This window comes from Bubalus bubalis, chromosome 5, assembly GCF_019923935.1.
Source record: "Bubalus bubalis isolate 160015118507 breed Murrah chromosome 5, NDDB_SH_1, whole genome shotgun sequence".
In the NCBI taxonomy this organism is placed as follows: Eukaryota; Metazoa; Chordata; class Mammalia; order Artiodactyla; family Bovidae; genus Bubalus; species Bubalus bubalis.
This window is the reverse complement of record NC_059161.1, coordinates 33,532,391-33,551,245: the sequence shown is the minus strand read 5'-3', so window position 1 is coordinate 33,551,245 and position 18,855 is coordinate 33,532,391.

The following is an 18,855-nucleotide window of genomic DNA, read 5'->3' as shown; positions in this document are numbered from 1 at the left end:
TAGTCTTGATGTACTCCTTTCCAGATTTGGAACCAGTCTGTTCCATGTCCAGTTCTAACTGTTGCTTCTTGACCTGCATTCAGGTTTCTCAGGAAGCAGGTCATGTGGTCTGGTATTCCCATCTCTTGAAGAATTTTCCACAGTCTGTTGTGATCCACACAAAGGCTTTGACATAGTCAACGAAGCAGAAGTAAATGTTTTTCTGGAACTCCCTTTCTTTTACAATGATTCAGTGGATATAGGCAATTTGATCTCTGGTTCCATTGCCTTTTCTAAATTCAGCTTGAACATCTGGAAGTTCTCAGTTCATGTACTGTTGAAGCCTGGCTTGGAGAATTTTAAGCATTACTTAGAATTACAGGTGGTGGCCCAGCACTAATCCTTAGCAGAACCTGGGCTCCTCTTCATTCAAAGGGCTCAGAGTTTGCGAGCCAACTCTGGGAACTGGATGAGGGGCTTGTCTATTGTGGTTCCTTATCAGCTCTCTGTTCACCAGGCCTAGAGAATTTTATTTTTTTGGTTACACAGGTCAAGTAGGACCATAACAGGCTGCTCACCAATTTCAGCCCCAGGGGCCCCATGATCAACTGACCTCTATCAAAGAATCTTATGAGCTGAGTCATTCTGATATGCATTCTGACTGTGCTGCCCATGGGGGTCACTGTGCCTCCTGGCCTGTGGGACATCGGTGCTGCTACTCTGAGATCCCAGGGTAATTGCTTCTCTCTGTCCACCCTGGAGCCCTCTCCCCACCACTTTATCCTTGCATGCTGGTATGTCCTTTAGCTGTATGTAGTCAGATCAGATAACCAATCCCAGATTTTACCCCCAGTAACCGATCTCTGTGAGGCTTAGGTCTCAGTGGAAGAAAAAAGATCTATTTCAGTTAGTGTAGTGGAAACTGATTCATTACAGGGCTTATGGGATCAAGTCTGGGTTTCCAGGAAAAACTTTTAAAGTGACATCACAGCATTGGACCAGCCAGCAGGTGAAGGTAAAGAAGCTGCCCTTGGAGGCAGGCTAGCCCACCCAACACACAGCTCAGTTCTGAAGGTGAGATTCACAGAAGTGCATCTGATTGGGGGAATCTGCATCTGACACTGAACTCAAGCTGCAAGGGCTTCTGGGAAATGTAGTTTTAGCCCTTCCAGTTCCATGAAGATGGCAGAAACAGATGGAAAGAGCTAGTACCCCAAACCCACACACCTGGGAAAGCCCTGGACATTGCACTTTTCTAAGGTGGCATGGATTACAGAGTGGGGGGAAGGCTGGCCTCTGGAATGGACCTGAGACATCAGTCAGGTTGAGACTGGCTCAAGCATCTCAGTGGCTGCTCATTCTTGGCCACTTGGATTCCCTCTGGCACATGGCAAACTTCTGTGTTTAAGTTTGCAAAAAGCTCATGGGATAGGGATTGCATTACTTGTATTATGGTAAGTGTGTCTTTTATTTATTTATTTTTTTGCAGAGAAACCCACACTGCCTGGTTTTGAATCCCAGTCTGTCTCCTTGGAGGTGTGACTTTGGGCAAATTACTTCTTTTCTGTGTATCATCTATTAAATTGGCAAAATCATATGACACAAAGGCTTCTCTGGTGGCTTAGTGGTAAAGAACCCGCCTGCCAATGCAGCAGACACAGGTTTGATCCCTGGGTCGGGAAGATCCTCTGGAGAAGGAAATGGCAACCCATTTAAGTATTCTTGCCTGGGAAATCTCATGGACAGAGGAGCCTGGCGGGCTACAGTTCATGGAATTGCAAGAATCTGAGACGACTTAGCCCCTAAACAACAACAACAACAACAACAATAGCATGACACACAGTGTAGGGCTTTTATGAGGACTAAAGTAAATAATGCTTTTAAAGCCTCTAGCACATTGCCTGGTAAAGGGTACGCCTTTAATAAATGTTGAATTTTGATTATTGTTATTCTACCTGTCTACAAGTAATGGTCCATATCAATTGTTTGCTGTTTGAAACAGAATTCTTTTACAAATAGATGGTGAGACCATGTTAAAGCTTAATTTAATTCAGTAATGAATGAATTAATGAACCAGCAGGAAGTTAAAAGTAGCTGATTTGAAGAGTACAGCCAGAGCAGGGGTTTATAAGTCAGCTGGGAGAGGCAAGCTGAAATGAACTTGCTAAGTTAGATGCAAAATTGGTTAATAGCCTGGGAGGGAAATAAAAGTATAACCTTTTGGGCCATCTTCTCTACTGGGCCATAAAACCGTTACTCCTTACCAGTTTCTTCAGGTTAAAACCCTTAACCTTCCAGGGCTGCAGAACATCTGGGCTCTCAAGTCATTGTACATCATTTGGGAAACAAAGCTACATTCCCCAGAGAGTCTGATGCTCAGGCAGACTTAGAAAATTTTCTAGCTGGATACCGGCAAAGCCAGAGGGCATCCTCTTTCCTTTCCCCAAGATTGGGATACATTTTTATTGTTGTTGTTCAGTTACTCAGTCGTGTCTGATTTTTTTGACCCCATGGACTGCAGCACGTCAGGTTTCCCTGTCCTTCACTGTCTCCCAGAGTTTGCTCAAAACTCATGTCCATTGAGTCGGTGATGCCATCCAACCGGCCCATCCCTTGCCCTCCCCTTCTCCTTTTGTCTCCAGTCTTTCCCAGCATCAGTGTCTTTTACAATGAGTCGGCTCTTTACATTAGGTGGCTAAAGTATTGAAGCTTCAGCTTCAGTATCAGTCCTTCCAGTGAATATTCAGGGTTGATTTCCTTTAGGATTGACATTTTTATTATTAATGTGCATATGTGAAGTTCCTAAGCATCATAAAGACATAGAGGAAAAAAACCCAGAAAATGACTGGGTGATTTTGCTGCCTTTCAAAGGAGCTCCTGCCTTGGGGTTTCTGAGTCTGTTTTCACCTGGGAGAAAAGGGAGAAGCTATTGGGAAGAATACTTCTGTGGGGGTGAGTGTCCTGTGAAGGTCACCCCTGGGCAGAGTGAGTACCCTCTGGTTCTGATGAATCCCTAGTTATAATGGAGAGGGGAAAAGGATGTCAGAACTGCTGGTTCTGGTCACTCTGCTGGCGAAAGAAACTCTTGGCAGATGATGAAGGTGTGTTCAGATCTCTTCTTTCTTGGTCAATTTCCTAACCAAGAACAACCTGTTTATGGTACCCCAGGCCACCTGAACATGTTTCAGAGAATTTGGACACTCTTTAACTGAGAGGTACAAGGAGGTACAAGGTATATCTGGAGGTACAAGGCATTTGGGCAAAGGAAGTGCTACAGGTGTTTGGGCTTTGAACGAATCAGACCATAGCTCAGTTGGTAAAGAATCCACCTGCAATGCAGGAGACCCTGGTTCGATTCCTGAGCTGGGAAGATCTTCTGGATAAGGGATAAGCTACCCACTACAGTATTCTTGGGCTTCCCTTGTGGCTCAGCTGGTAAAGAATCCACCTGCAATGTGGGAGACCTGGGTTCAACCCCTGGGTTGGGAAGATCCCCTGGAGAAGGGAAAGGCTACACATTCCAGTATTCTGGCCTGGAGAATTCCATGGACTATATAGTCCATGGGGTCACAAAGAGTCAGACACGACTGAACAAGTTTCACTTTCACTTTTCTAATCAGACCTGCTCTCCTCATCCCCTGGGTGATGGGGGTGGTGTTGGGGGTGATGATGGGGGTGGTGGTGGGGAGGGGCAGCCCAGCCAGGACCCCAGTCATTTCTTACCTTGTCCATAGCTTTGGCTTTGTCTCTTACTGCTTGTACCAAATTACCATGACTATTCTTTAAACTGATTTGACTTTTGAGCTAAATACATGTATTGTATTTAGCGTGTGTATCATTATCCAACATTAAAGACCAGAATTCACTTCTCCAAAATAGCAGGTGACTGTAAAAAGAGAAGATAAAACAATGCTTTTAACTGTAGCAAATACTGGCTTTTAGCCAAGAGAAGCTTTTGCTTTGGCTTGGTTTTTCTTTCCTTTCCAGCCTCCTCCTCCTTGTCCCCACCCTATTCTCTCCCTGCTCTCTCCTTAAGAAGGAAGAGTAGATGGGTTAGAGAGAGATGTTAAAAGATAGATTCTACCAAGCTGAGGCATGGCTCCCCTCCCCACACCCCGGGCCTTTGATGCCCACACATAGGTTACTTTCCCCAGAACAACAAACAGCAAGGAGGAGAGCATCTCCTAAACTTCTGTTTTCTCCCTCTTCTCCTCCCCACCCACCTTCCTTGGACCCCCTGCACCACTTGGGGTGGGTTAGTTTTAGCTTGTCTGGGAGCTGCTTTTTTCTATCCATCGGGCTGTCTAGGGAGAGGCGTGTCTTTGAAGACACCCCTTTTTCATCTCCACCTCATTGGTTTTCTTGGGAATGGTTCATGCAGATTCTCCCCAGGCATTTAGAGATGAAATTGCAGCCTTCCATGTCTCTCTCTCCCTTTCCTGTTCACCATGCACATTTGGGAACTTTTTCACCCTTACAGTCATTGTTTTCCAGGCTAGAAAGTTGATCCTCAGTGGACATTTGCAATGTGGGGAGGTCATTCTCAAGAAGTCACTGGTGATCACTCTCCTGCTGTGCCAGACTCTGATCTTAGGGCTTTGCTCTTGTTGTCTGGTTAATTCAATAACCCACAGGGAGGTATCACCTCCATTTTAGGGATGGAGAAACTGAGGTTCAGGATGTTTAAGTACCTCCATCAAAGAGCACAGTTTGTCAGATTTAGAGCCTAGATCAAAACCCAGGACTTTCTCATTCCCAAAGGCTTATTTCTTCCTACTACACTGGTGGATTCTCAAGCTTGTTGAGCCCTATCAACACTGGTAGAATGTGTTAATATTCTGCTATCTTTCAGACTCACAGATATAAACTAATGGCTACCAGTGGGGAGAGGGAACAGCAAGATAAAGGTAGGGGATACAGAGGTTGAACTATTATATATAAAAGAAAGAAGCTACAAGAACACAATGCACAGGGAATATAACCAATATTTTACAATCAGTTTAAATGGAGTATAATCAATAAAAACTGTGAATCCCTATGTTGTACACTAATAACTTACATAATATTATTAATCAATTATACTCCAATAAAAATAATAAAGGTACAAAAAAACTCAAAAAATACTGAAAAAATATTCAACTGTCTTGGGTCCAAATCCGGTCACTAGGGATGGGATTCAGAAAGTTGTATTCTAACCAGTTGCATATATGTTTTGGTACCTGTCCAGATGTGCTAGTCTGTGAATACACATGTTCCAGGAACATACATGTGGCTACTTCTCTGTGGCCACCTGATCTCCTGGTTGATTTTCTGAAAACTGAAATGAATTCCTGATAAGACTGAGTTCTAAATGAAATCTCTAAGTCAAATTTAGATTGAAGCAGAATATCATTTGAATGAATCAATGTATGTCTAGAAAATAAGCTGTTTCTACCAAAGTTTTAATAAAAAATTTTTCCATAGACTATATTGTTGTCAATACTCATAGACCCAAAACTCACAAATTTTGTGTATCTCCATTGATATTTAGAAAGTTTGTTTCCAAAATCCATTAGTCTCTCTCATATACATATATATGTATATTTAGATAGATAGATATGTCTATCTATTAATACCTATCTATCATATCTACTTTTTGCTGATAACAGATTTATTTCCATTGATTTTTGAATGATGACCCTATCTTCACCAAAAAAAGTCTGGACTATATTGAAAAGACTTTGCTTACTAAAGCCAAAGGAAGAGTTAAATACACTAAAAAGAAAAAGAAGAGAAAACAAGAAAAAGAAAACTGTAAAATGACAGTTTTGAACAAAAAGGATTTTCCAGCTAACCCTCCCTGGCTGACCTGCCTGGAGGACCACGGATGCCATTTTCTGTCTCTGTGCATACCGGAAGTCTCCATCTTCCAGCTTCCATTGCATTTGATCAAGGTCATGTGACGCGGTTCCTGCCAATGGGATGAGAGTAGCCATGGTGTGCATCCTTTCAGTTCTGGCCATGGTGGTCCCTGCTTGCCCTTTTCCTTCTTGGCACCCCCAGAAGCCAGGTATCAAGAAGACATTCTTACAAGATAGAAGGAACCTGTGGTTCTGAGTCACCACTTGGAGGCCCCAATGGGGCCATCTGGCGTACTCTGGACAATGTGATGAGGGATGTAAGCCAGTATTCTGTGAATGCTGAGATTTTGGGTGTTAATTGTCTTGTATGTCCACTTAGCCAGAGAATCCTAGTAACCTGAAAACACTCATCTCTGATAATCATTGCTAATAAAATTGAGATGCAGTGGGCTGTGCTGTCTTAGTCAAATATTAATATTTATTTAGCACTTAGTAGGTCAGGCACTGGGGTCAATGCTTCCTTACATCATTTTATTTAATCTTCATGACAGTCTGAGGAAAAATCAGCATTAGTATCTCCATTTTACAGATGAGAAAACAAGGACTCAGCAAGGTTTACTCAGGCAGTGAGAACGGAGCCTGAATGTAGGTCTGTCTGATTCCAGGCTCGTCTTCCTACCATCACGCTAGGTGTATTTATCCATTCAATCTAAACAGGTCATAAAGGGATTTTGGAGGGAAGGATAGTGTGTTCCATTGGTCAACCCAGTAGGTGTCCACGCAGAGGCAAGAGAAAAGATGGGGCATTTGACTACATTGTTCTGAAAAATGCAGGTTGTAGCGGTATTGGTTTTGGTGATCTAAAGCATTCCCGTATTAGCTCAATTGATGAAAAACATACAAGCCCCCTTGTGGCAAGCTCACTCTGAAATCTGAGCCCTTGCTCAGCCAATTTCACATTTAATTTTCCCCTGGTGATGACTGTAACTTGTTTTAAAAGCCTCTATTTCCTGGACCCCTTTTCATCTTATATCACATTTGGAGTCAATGAAGCAGAGTTTCAGGTCTTCAGTATCTGATCGATACACAATACCATCTCAGTCTAAAAATGGCTTCTGAGGGCATTTCCAGTTGAGTGACCTCATTTTTAGACATGGGGTTTGTCTGTTCAGATCCCTCGGGGGTATCTTATATTGGGTAAGGTATCTTTTCATAGTTGTGCACAATTGATTTCTCTTTTCAAGTTGCCTTGACTTAAAATATTTTACTTCCCAAACTTAAATCTCCGAACTGTGTCCTCATTCCCTTTGACCCAGTGGAGCCAGATAGAGTCAGAATTCCCTGGTGTCAAAGGGTTCTCGTGAGGCTCCTTCCTTATTGAAATGGGCTTGAACTTTGCAAAGCTGGGAGAGGACAAATGCATCTAGAAATTGCCTCAGTGTGTCAGAGCTCTGACAGACGCCTTCCTTCTGCTCCGCTTATGAGAGATTTCCAACTTGGGTGGATTCCAGAGTGCACCTGCAGCCCAGGAAGGCAGACTGGCTTTGGGGAGAGTGGTAATGGTTCTGAAATGGCCAAAGGCAGTTACTGAGCCCTCAGGCTAGCTGTGCAGTTGTCCATTGACCGTGTTGGAGGCCATTAGCAGAGGCTGACCACCTGGTCCCAGACACTCTAATGAGGATTTATGGGGTCAGTGGCTGAGAGGGAGATGGATTCTTTTTTTTTTTTTTTACCAGGATGGACACACTGAGGCTACAATTCTCTAGATTCCTAACTGGCCCCCGACCCCGATGGGCAAGAGCCCACCTTGTTTATCTTCTGGTCAGTCTACTAACCAGAAAGAGGGAGTTCTTTGCAAACGTGGTGCCATCAGAAAGGGGGCGTCAACTCTTCAGGTTCTTTTCGGGTAGAAGCATCTAGTGGACCTGTTGGTGGGGGTGAAGCTTTCTATCTGGCTGGTGCTGGCAGATGCTTCAAGTCTTGGAGGGGAGGGGTAAGGTTCTGCACAAACCTCTGCACCAGAGTGTGTGGGTGGATGCATGTGGCAGTGTGTAGAGGTGTGAGAGTGTCTGTGTGTGTGAATATGTATGAATGGGTAAGGTGAACATGTTGTGAGTGTGTGCCACTACATGGTGTGTGTGTGAGTGTGTATGAATCTTTGTGTGGGTGTGAGCGTATGTGATTACGTGAGTGAGTATGGGAGTGAGTTCGTATGGTGTGTGAGAGAGTATGGCATATGATAATCGTGAGTGTGTATATGGAGTGTGTGTGAGCATATAGGAATGTATATGAGCCTTTATTTTCTTGTTCTCCAAAATCACTGTGGACAGTGACTGCAGCCATGAAATTAAAAGTCGCTTGCTCCTTGGAAGAAAAGTTTGACAAACCTAGACAGTGTGTTAAAAAGCAGAGATGTTACTTTGCCTACAAAAGTCCATATGGTCAAAGCTATGGTTTTCCTCCACATGATGTATGGATGTGAGAGCTGGACAATAAAAAAGGCTGAGTGCCGAAGAATTGATTCCTTTGAACTGTGGTGCTGGAGAAGACTCTTGAGAGTCCCTTGGACAGCAAGGAGATTAAACCAGTCAATCCTAAAGGAAATTAACCCTGAATAGTCATTGGAAGGACTGATGCTGAAGCTCCAATACTTTGGCCAGCTGATAAAAAGAGCCAACTCACTGGAAAAGACACTGATGCTGGTAAGATGGAAGGCAGGAGGAGAAGGGGACAACAGAGGATGAGATGGTTGGATGGCATTACTGACTCAATGGACATGAGTTGGAGCAAACTCCAGGAGATGGTGAAGGACAGGGAAGCCTGGTGTGCTGCTGTCCGTGGGGTCACAAAGAGTTAGAGAGTACTGAGCGACTGAACAACAACAATGAGCATGTGTATGAATGTGGGTATATGACAGAGTGAGGGTGGACTATGTACAGATGTGAGCATGGGCGTGTGTGTGTCTGTGTGTATGAAGCCTGAGAAAACTGCAGAGAAGAGCCATTACAGGAAAGCAGATGAAAGGCTGAAACTGATTTCTAGAAGGAGATGGTGGAGGGAAGGGGGTTAGCCAGCCTGTGAGGAAGGTTGAAGATGACTGAGGTGGGGGGCTAGGATCCCTCTTCCTGTTCCTACTGGATTCTCCAGGCAGCCTTGACAGTGAGCCAGGGAGATAAATCGACGCCCAGAGAGGTTAAGTGACTGGCAGAAGGTCACAGGACCTTTAAATGGAGGGTGTCAATTGGAAGAGGGTTTATGATAGAGACTTGATAGACTTTCTGTGGGTCAAAGGTAATAAAAATGATAACGTTTTAAATCAAGGTGGGAGAGACCCAGTGAGGAGGGGCACCCTGCCATGAAGAGGCTTCCTCCTGAGGACTGTTGTCATGTAACATGAGAGAGGTGGTCCTTCCTAGGGGGTGAGTGAGCCCCTAGCCCACCTCCCCAGCCCAATACTGGCTTCAGGGCAGAGGTATCCTCCTGGTCTCTGATTACCCTTTGGAGTCCAGGACTCCCCTCCCACAGCACCCACCCCTGGGTCACACAGCTCATTTTCATAAAAAAAAAAATTCCATGCACAAAAAATTCATACATAGAGTAAAACAGAGGGCTCTCATATTCCCTGAATTTAGGTTTTTCTTCTTTGACCTTAGAATGAATTTTTAAACGATGCATCTTGTGGCTCTGGCAGGTATGAAAAATGGAGGGAAACGAACGGGTGAATGATTTATTTAAATGTTCCTACCAATGCTTTTAACTGATTTTGGATCCTCGCCTTTGATTTTGCTCCCATTTGGAGCTGTTCTTGCTTACCAGGTCAACCTTGTTGAGATTCAAAATAAGGTGCACCTTTAACAACTGCACTCCTTCCCCCTCCCCGCACTGTGGCCCTGGGGAGCTCACAGAGTATGCCCATGAACAACTCCTCCAACTTCTTCCAGCAGCTTCAATGATGGAGCACAGGGTCTGGATTTGACTTCTTGTTCTGCTATTTATTGAGTGCCTTAGGCAAGACCCTGAAATGGGGAAAAAAACTCCAACAACAAGAACTAAGCTTCTTGAGAATAGAGAGACAGGTTCTTGTGGGGGAGATGTTGGGCCTCTGGCTGGTTCTTTCTTATTTTTATTTTTTAATTAAAAATTAAAAAAAAAATTGGCCATCCTGCACAACATATGGGATCTTAGTTCTCCAACCAGGGGTCAAACTAGTGACCCTGTAGTGGAACCTTGGAGTCATAACCACTGGACTTGTTCTTTCTGACCTTTTACCTCCCAAGCTGAGCACAACACAAGAGCCAGCATTCGATCCATAGTCCGTTCACTCGTCTATTGATCCAGTCCTTAGTGGGGCTGCCTATGTGGCAGGCATTGTTCTAAGTGCTTGGGATATATGGGTGGACAGAAAAGACAAAGATTTACATCATACACCAGTGAATTATGTACTAGATTAGAAAGTGACAATTCTATGGACAATAGTGAAGCCCAGGAGTAGCAATGCCAGGATTGGAGTGGGAGAGTTAGCTGTAAAAAACCGGGTGGCCTTCCCTGGTGGTCTGGTGGTTAAGACTCTGCCTGCTAATGCAGGGGACACAGCTTCAGTCCCTGGTCCAGGAGGATCCCTCATGCCGTGGAGCAACTAAACCTGTGTGCCACAGTGACTCCAGCCATGCCTGGAGCCTGTGCACTTGTGAGCTACAAAAAGAGAAGCCACCACAGTGAGAAGCCTGAGCACAACCAGAGTGGCCCATGTCCTCCAAAACTAGAGAAAGCCTCTCCATGGACAGAGGAGCCTGGAGGGCTATAGTTCCTGTGGCCGCAGAGTCAGACACGACTGAGCGACTAAGCACAGCACACAGAGAAAGCCCGTGTGTGGCAAGGAAGACCCAGTGCAGCCAAAAATAAATACACAGGGGGGCCAATTTGACTCCAGAAGAAGATGCCATTAGGGCAAATACTTGAAAGGGATGGGGACTGGATGTAGGTGTCTGGGGAAGACTGTTCCAGGCAGAGAGAGCACCCTTTGCAATGGGCCCAGGTGGGCACTTGTTGGCCTTGTTCAGGGACCAGAAAGGAGGAGGCAGGGTGAGATCAGAGCTTTAGGGAGTGGATCATGCTGGCCTTGCAGAGTAGCTTAAAAATGTTCATTTTATTCTAGTGAAATAGGGATGATCTGATGGGTGTTGTAAATTATCCCTCTGGTAGATGAGTTAGGAATTCACCACAGTGGGGCCAGGACAGAAGCTGGGAGACCAGGTTGGAGGCTGCTGCAGGGGTCCAGGTGAGGGAGGGGAGGGTAGGGTGGAGGTGGGGGAAGACCTGAATTCTGGAGCTGCCTTGCAGAGTAGGGCCAGCCGGATTGGCAGACAGATTGAATATTAGGTCCAGGAGAAAGAGCACTCCCATGGAAGGATGGAGTTGACATTGGCTGGGACAGAGAGGGCTGAGGTAGAACAGGTTTGGGGGGAAAATCTTCCCTTAAGAGGGAGAGTTTTCCCCTTAGACATTTCACCTAAAATCCCAATTTCTCACATTGCTAACAAGGGGATGGGGCCACAGAGAGCCTGAGCAACCTTCCTGAGGCTGCAGAGCTGGGATGCGTGGAGCTGAGAGTCAAAGGCAGAGGGACCAGGCTCTCAGCCACTCCCTTTGCCCACTTCTTCAGAATGAAGATGCAAAATCAGATGCCTGCTCAGCGGGGCAATGCTGATGCTGCCTGCAGAGTATCTGTGTTGGGAGGGGTGGCCAGCTTGGAAGGGTCCCCACACACTATCTGCATGGGAAGGACAGGGAGAGAATCAGGAGCCAGAAACCCCAGGTTAAACTAGATAATTTGTACTTTGTGCAGCATACGCTGACTACCTCCAATGTGCCAGGCCATGTGCTGAGTGTTGGTGATTCCCAAGTAATTCTTCATCTTCAGAGCTAAATGCTTAGCAAGATGTGGATAAAATTGCCTGCAGCTTTTTTATGCTAAGTTCCTTTATCACCTTGGGAGATGATCTTGAGGCCAGACCTGGCCTGGAAGCAAATTCATACTCGTCTTCAGAGGAGTGTAATAGGTACTTTGTGTTGGTGTGTAAGCGCACATAGGTGTGTGTATTTGAATGTGTGTTTTGACCTATTTTGTGTCTGTGTGTCTGTGGGTGGATGTGTCTGTGTGTACATGCGTGTTGTGACTGTGAGGTGTGTGCTGATATTTGTGTGTGCATGTGTGTCTGTGCACCAGTGTGTGTTTGCATGCACCCATCTCTGCTGTGCCTGTGTGATTGTGTCTCTGCACATGAGTGCGTGTGTATGTGGCTGTATGTATGTGTGATGTGTGTCTACATTTGTGTCTGTGCCTTGATACCATGATGTACTCTGTGCACGCATGTTCATTTTCACTGATATATGGGGACTTCTAAGGGATGGCTCCTCACCCCTCACCGGCTTGCTTGATGCCTCTGTCTCTCCTATTGACAGATTTTCAGTTGTACTCCTTGTTATCAAACCAAACTTGGGTCCACTTGCTGGAGCACAGTAAAGCCAATCTACTGATAACAGGCTGTGGTGATGGGAAGTGCATTTGCCGCAGGCACCAAACAAGAAGTCTAGGTAGCTAGTGTTTAAAAGACCGAAACTCCCCAGTGGCTTCCAGGGAAGGGATTTTTAAAGACAGGGTGAGAGAGATGTGTTGTAGGGTATGTGATCAGTTCATGGACATTCTTCTGACTGGTTGGTAGTGAAGTCAGTATCATCAGCCTTCTGGTCCCGTCTGGGGTCTTCATGTTTGTGTTCTGTGTGCAGTTAACTTCTTCCTCTTGGTAGAGGTTTCAGGATCTGCAAAACAGATCAAAGGACATGGTTCAGGATATTATCTAAAGCCCTTGGGGAGAAACTAAAGGACCTTGACTTTGTTTAGTGTCTAAACTTATCATATTGTCCTGTTTGCCCGCTTTCCTTTCTTTCTACATTTTCTCACATCTCTGATGTAATTTATTCGTTGGGACTCAGGGAAGGCATAGGAGGCTCAAGTTTTTCTACAAACAAGAGGCATGTGGAAAACATGGTGGGGGTTTGTGTCTTAGGAAGGTTCCCATAGGCTCCTGCTCGGTTACATCCTTATCCGTCTTCTAGAATCTTCTGCCTCAGCTTTGCTCTTCATTCCTCAGACACCAGTCGCCTACTTCTCTTCACTCCAACTGGAGACTGTTACTTGCAGCCTCATTCTCTTCAAGGATTGTCTTCTTGCGAAGGCTGTGCATTTTCTGAATAGCAGGAAGTTCAATGCGGGTTTTGAACATTTCTCTAGCAGCTTTATCCTTCCTTATTTCATAAGTGACCTTGCTAAGTGGATTCATCCTAAGAACCCTAACGGGTAGAGGCAGACCTTTTTATTTGTCCCTGATGATAATAAGGGAGCCACTAAATTAATTATGGCAATTTCCATTTTATTGAATATGGCATTCCTTTTGATTTAGAATATTTTTACCTCTCCAAGTGCTTTTAAGGAAGGTTATGGCAGGAAAAAGTCTATTCATTTCTGCAGTATATTTGGTTGCTTTTCATAAATTGCCTAAATTGCATTTTAAGGGAGTGGAAATTGAATCTAGTCTTTTTTTTTTTTTAATTGCTGAAGCCAATTAGCTGCCAACATATTTAATTATGAGAGAAGCATTCAGATCTACAACCAAGTAAAGCCCTCCTGAAGGAGCTTTTCAGCCCAGTTCTGCCTGTTCTTTCCCTTTTTGCTCCCTATTCCTATTCTCTAAAGAACCAGTTTCCCTAAGTCAGACAAAGAAGAAGAAATATCACATGACATTCCTCAAACTAAAAAGAAAAGATATAAATGAACTTATAAAGCAGAAAGAGACTCACTCACAGACATAGAGGATAAACCTATGGTTACCAGGGGTGGGGGAGGAAGGATGTGGGGAAGGTATAGTAAGGGAGTTTTGGATGGTCAGGTACACACTACTCTATTCAAAACAGATAACCAACAAAGACCTACTGTATAGCACATGGAACTCTACTCCATGTTATGTGGCAGCATGCACGGGAGGGGAGTTTGGGGGAGAATAGATACATGTATATGTATGGCTGAGTCCCTTCATCTGAATCTGTCAGAACGTTGTTAACTGGTTATACTCCAATACAAAATAAAAAGCTTTTTTTTTTTAAACAAAACAAAACAAAACAAAAACCCAAAGAACCAGCTTTTTCCTTACCAACCTTCCGTTTAGACCTGTGGCATTTCAGAGGCAAGTTGTGTGTGTGTGTGGGGTGTCACTGCTGCTGTTACCAGGATGCTAGAGAGAGATTGGTAGCCTGAATATTGACTCTCCTCTCTCCAGGGGTCTCACTCCGGCTCCAGGAAGACCACTTGGGTCAAGGGTAGAGGAATGAGTTTTAGAAAGATGCTCATTGGTATCTCAGATTTTCCTTCCCTGTCCGAGTTCTTTCTTCTCACTTTCAAGGTTGTGAGGACAAACTTAAGGAGGTCAAAATGCATGATTAAACGGAAACAAAACAAAACAAAAAACCATTAGGTCCTTGTTGAATATCAGGAGATACAAAACGGAACTACTGGAAAATCCCTTGGGCAGTTATGACCTGGCTACACAGTCATGGTTCTTCTAAAATCAGAGACACCCTAGCATTCTCATCAGCTTGATGCCCCATCCATTTCTTAGGACTTTTACTACTAACCTGAAGCAGGCTTTAGTGAACTATAGCCCACAGACCAGATCTATCTGCTTTTAAATTAAAGTTTTAATGAAACAACTGACAAAGGGTTAATTTCCAAAATATAGAAGCAGCTCATACAACTCAATACCAGAAAAACAAACCCACTCAAATAGTGGGAAAAAGACCTAAACAGACATTTCTCCAAAGAAGACATCAGTTCAGTTCAGTCACTCAGTTGTGTCCGACTCTTTGCGACCCCATGGACTACAGCACGTCAGGCTTCCCTGTCCATCATCAACTCCTGGAGCTTATTCAAACTCATGTCCATCGAGTCAGGGATGCCATCTAACCATCTCATCCTCTGTCATTTCCTTCTCCTCCTGCCTTCAACCTTTCCCAGCATCAGAGTCTTTTCCAATAAGTCAGTTCTTTGTATCAGGTGGCCAAAATATTGAAGTTTCAGCTTCAGCATAAGTCCTTCCAATGAATATTCAGGACTGATTTCCTTTAGGATTGACTGGTTGGATCCCCTTGCAGTCCAAGAAACTTTCAAGAGTCTTCTCCAACACTGTAGTTCAAAAGCATCAGTTCTTCAGTGCTCAGCTTTCTTTATAGCCCAACTCTCACATCCATACATGACTGCTGGAAAGACCATAGCTTCGACTAGATGGACCTTTGTTGGCAAAATAATGTCTCTGCTTTTTAATATGCTGTCTAGGTTGGTCATAGCTTTTCTTCCAAGGAGCAAGCGTCTTTTAATTTCATGGCTGTAGTCACCATCTGCAGTGATTTTGGAGCCCCCCTCCCAAAATAAAGTCTGTCACTGTTTCCATTGTTTCTCCATATATTTGCCATGAAGTGATGGGACTAGATGCCATAATCTTAGTTTTTTGAATGTTGAGTTTTAAGCCTACTTTTTCACTCTCCTTTTTCACTTTTATCAAGAGGCTCTTTAGTTCCTCTTCACTTTCTGCCATAAGGGTGGTGTCATCTGCATGTATGAGGTTATTGATATTTCTCCCAGCAATCTTGATTCCAGCTTGTGCTTCATCCAGCCTGACATTTTGCATGATGTACTCTGCCTATAAGTTAAATAAGCAAGGTGACAATATACAGCATTGACGTACTCCTTTCCTGATTTGGAAACAATCTGTTGTTCTGTGTACAGTTCTAACTATTGCTTCTTGACCTGCATACAGATTTCTCAGGATGCAGGTCAGGTGGTCTGGTATTCCAATCTCTTGAAGAATTTTCCACAGTTTGCTGTGATCCACACAGTCAAAGGCTTTGGTGTAGTCAATGAAGCAGAAGTAGATTTTTTTTGGAATTCTCTTGCTTTTTTGATGATCCAGTGGATATTGGCAATTTGATGTCTGATTCCTCGCTCTTTTCTAAATCCAGCTTGTACATCTGGAAGTTCATGGTTCACATACTGTTGAAGCCTCGCTTGGAGAATTTTGAGCATTACTTTGCTAGCATGTGAGATGAGTGCAATTGTGCAGTAGTTTGAATATTCTTTGGCATTGCCTTTCTTTGGGATTGGGATGAAAACTGACATTTTCCAGTCCTGTGGCCACTGCTGTGTTTTCCAAGTTTGCTGGCATATTGAGTGCAGCACTTGCACAGCATCATCTTTTAGGATTTGAAATAGCTCAACTGGAATTCCATCACCTCCACTAGCTTTGTTCTTAGTGATGCTTCCTAAGGCCCACTTGACTTCCCATCCCAAAGAAGACATACAGAAGGCTAACAAACACATGAATAGATGCTCAACACCACTCATTATTAGAGAAATGCAAATCAAAACTACAGTGAGATATCACCTCCCACCAGTCAGAATGGCCATCATCAAAAAGTCTACAAACAATAAATGCTGGAGAAAGTGTGGAGAAAAGGGAACCCTCTTGCACTGTTGGTGGGAATGAAAATTGATACAGCCACTGTGGAAGACGGTATGGAGATTCCTTAAAAACTAAGAATAAAATCACCATATGACTCAGCAATCCCACTCCTAGGCATATACCTTGAGGAAACAAAAATTGAAAAAGACACATGTATCCCATTGCTCGCTGCAGCACTAGTTACAACAGCTAGAACATGGAAGCAACCTAGATGTCCATCGACAGATGAATGGATAAAGAAGATGTGGTCCATATACACAATGGAATATTACTCAGCCATAAAAAGGAACACATTTGAGTCAGTTTTAGTGAGGTGGATGAACCTAGAGTCTATTATACAGAGTGAAGTAAGTCAGAAAGAGAAAGGTAAGTATCATATACTAACACATATATATGGAATCTAGAAAAATGGTACTGAAGAATTTATTTTCAGGGAAGAAGTGGAGAACTAAAGAGCTTCTTGATAAAAGTGAAAGAGGAGAGTGAAAAAGTAGGCTTAAAACTCAACATTTAGAAAACTAAGATCATGGCATCTAGTCCCATTATTTCATGGAAAATAAATAGGGAAACAATGGAAACAGTGACGGACTTTATTTTTTTGGGCTCCAAAATCACTGCAGGTGGTGACTGCAGCCATGAAATTAAAAGATGTTTGTTCCTGGGAAGAAAGGCTATGACCAACCTAGGGAGCATACTGAAAGGCAGAGACATTACTTTGCCAGCAAAGGTCCATCTAGTCAAAGCTATGGTTTTTCCAGTAGTCATGTATGGATGTGAGAGTTGAACTATAAAGAAAACTGAGCACTGAAGAATTGATGCTTTTGAACTGTGGTGTTGAAGAAGCCTCTTGAGAGTCCCTTGGACTGCAAGGGGATCCAACCAGTCAATCCTAAAGGAAATCAGTCCCGAATATTCATTGGAAGGACTGATGCTGAAGCTGAAACTTCAATTCTTTGGCCACCTGATGTGAAGAACTGACTCACTGGAAAAGACTGATGCTGGGAAAGGTTGAAGGCAGGAGGAGTAGGGGACAACAGAGGATGAGATGGTTAGATGGCATCACCAACTCAATGGACATGAGTTTGAACAAGCTCTGGGAGTTGGTGAGGAAGAGGGAAGCCTGGTGTGCTGCAGTCCATGGGGTTGGGAAGAGTCGGACACAACTGTGCAACTGAACTGAACTGAACTGAATGGAGAAACAGACATAGAGAATAGATTTTTGGACATGGCGAGAGGGGAGGAGAGGGTGAGATGTATGGAGAGAGTAACGTGGAAACTTGTATTACCATATGTAAAATAGATAGCCAACGGTAATACATCTCAGGAAACTCAAACAGGGTCTCTGTATCAACCTGGAGGGGTGGGATGAGGAGGGAGATGGGAGGGAGATTGAAAAGGGAGAGGATATATGTATACCTATGGCCGATTTGTGTTGAGGTTTGACAGAAAACAACAAAATTCTGTAAAGCAATTATCCTTCCATTAAAAAATAAATAAATTAGAAAAATAAAGTTTTATTGAAACACAGCCTTGGCCACTCATTTGCATATTGTCCTTGGTTGCTTTGGGGTTACAACATGGGAGTTGAGTAGTTTTTTCCCCCCCATAGCATGTGAAATTGTAGTTCCTTAACCAGGGATTGAACCCATGTCCCCTGCAGTAGAAGCATGGACTAATGGACCACAAGGCGAGCCCTGGGAGTTGAGTGGTTTTGACAGAGATCTTAAAGTTTGCAAAGCCAACATATTTGCAGCTCTTTCTTTGAGAAAATGTTTTTTCAGAAACGGACTCATGGACGCAGAGAATAGACTTGTGGTTGCCAAGGGGGAGGGTGGAGGGGAGGGATCAACTGGGGTTTAGGAAGCAGCAGATACAAACTATATAACATACATGAACAGCAAGGCCCTACAGTATAGCACAGGGAATTATATACAATATCCTGTGACAAACCATAATGAGAAAGAATATGAAAAAGAATATATATATATATATATATATATATATATAATCTCTTTATAGCAGAAACAAACACATTATAAATCAATCATATTTTAATAAAAAAAATTGAAAAAAGAAAAATGTTTATTGACTTCCAGTTTAAAGTATAGAATGTGAAAAAAAAAACCCTAATTCAGCATTAACTCACCCCCTCTTCTTCCCCTCCTCCTCAGAAGAAAATGGACATGTAGAAGGCTAAAATTTTTTTTTACAAACTTCCCTGGTGGTACAGTGGTTAAGAATCTTTCTGCCAGTGCAGGGGACAGGGGGTCGATCCCTGGTCCAGGAAGATCCCACATGCCACAGGACAACTAAGCTTGTCCGCCACCACTACTGAAGTCTGAGCACCGCAGACTCTGCTCCACAACAAGAGAAGCCACTACAATGAGGAGCCTATGCTCTGTAACTAGAGGGTAGCCCCCACTCACTGCAAAAGAGAAAGCCTGTATGCAGCAATGAAGACCCAGCAC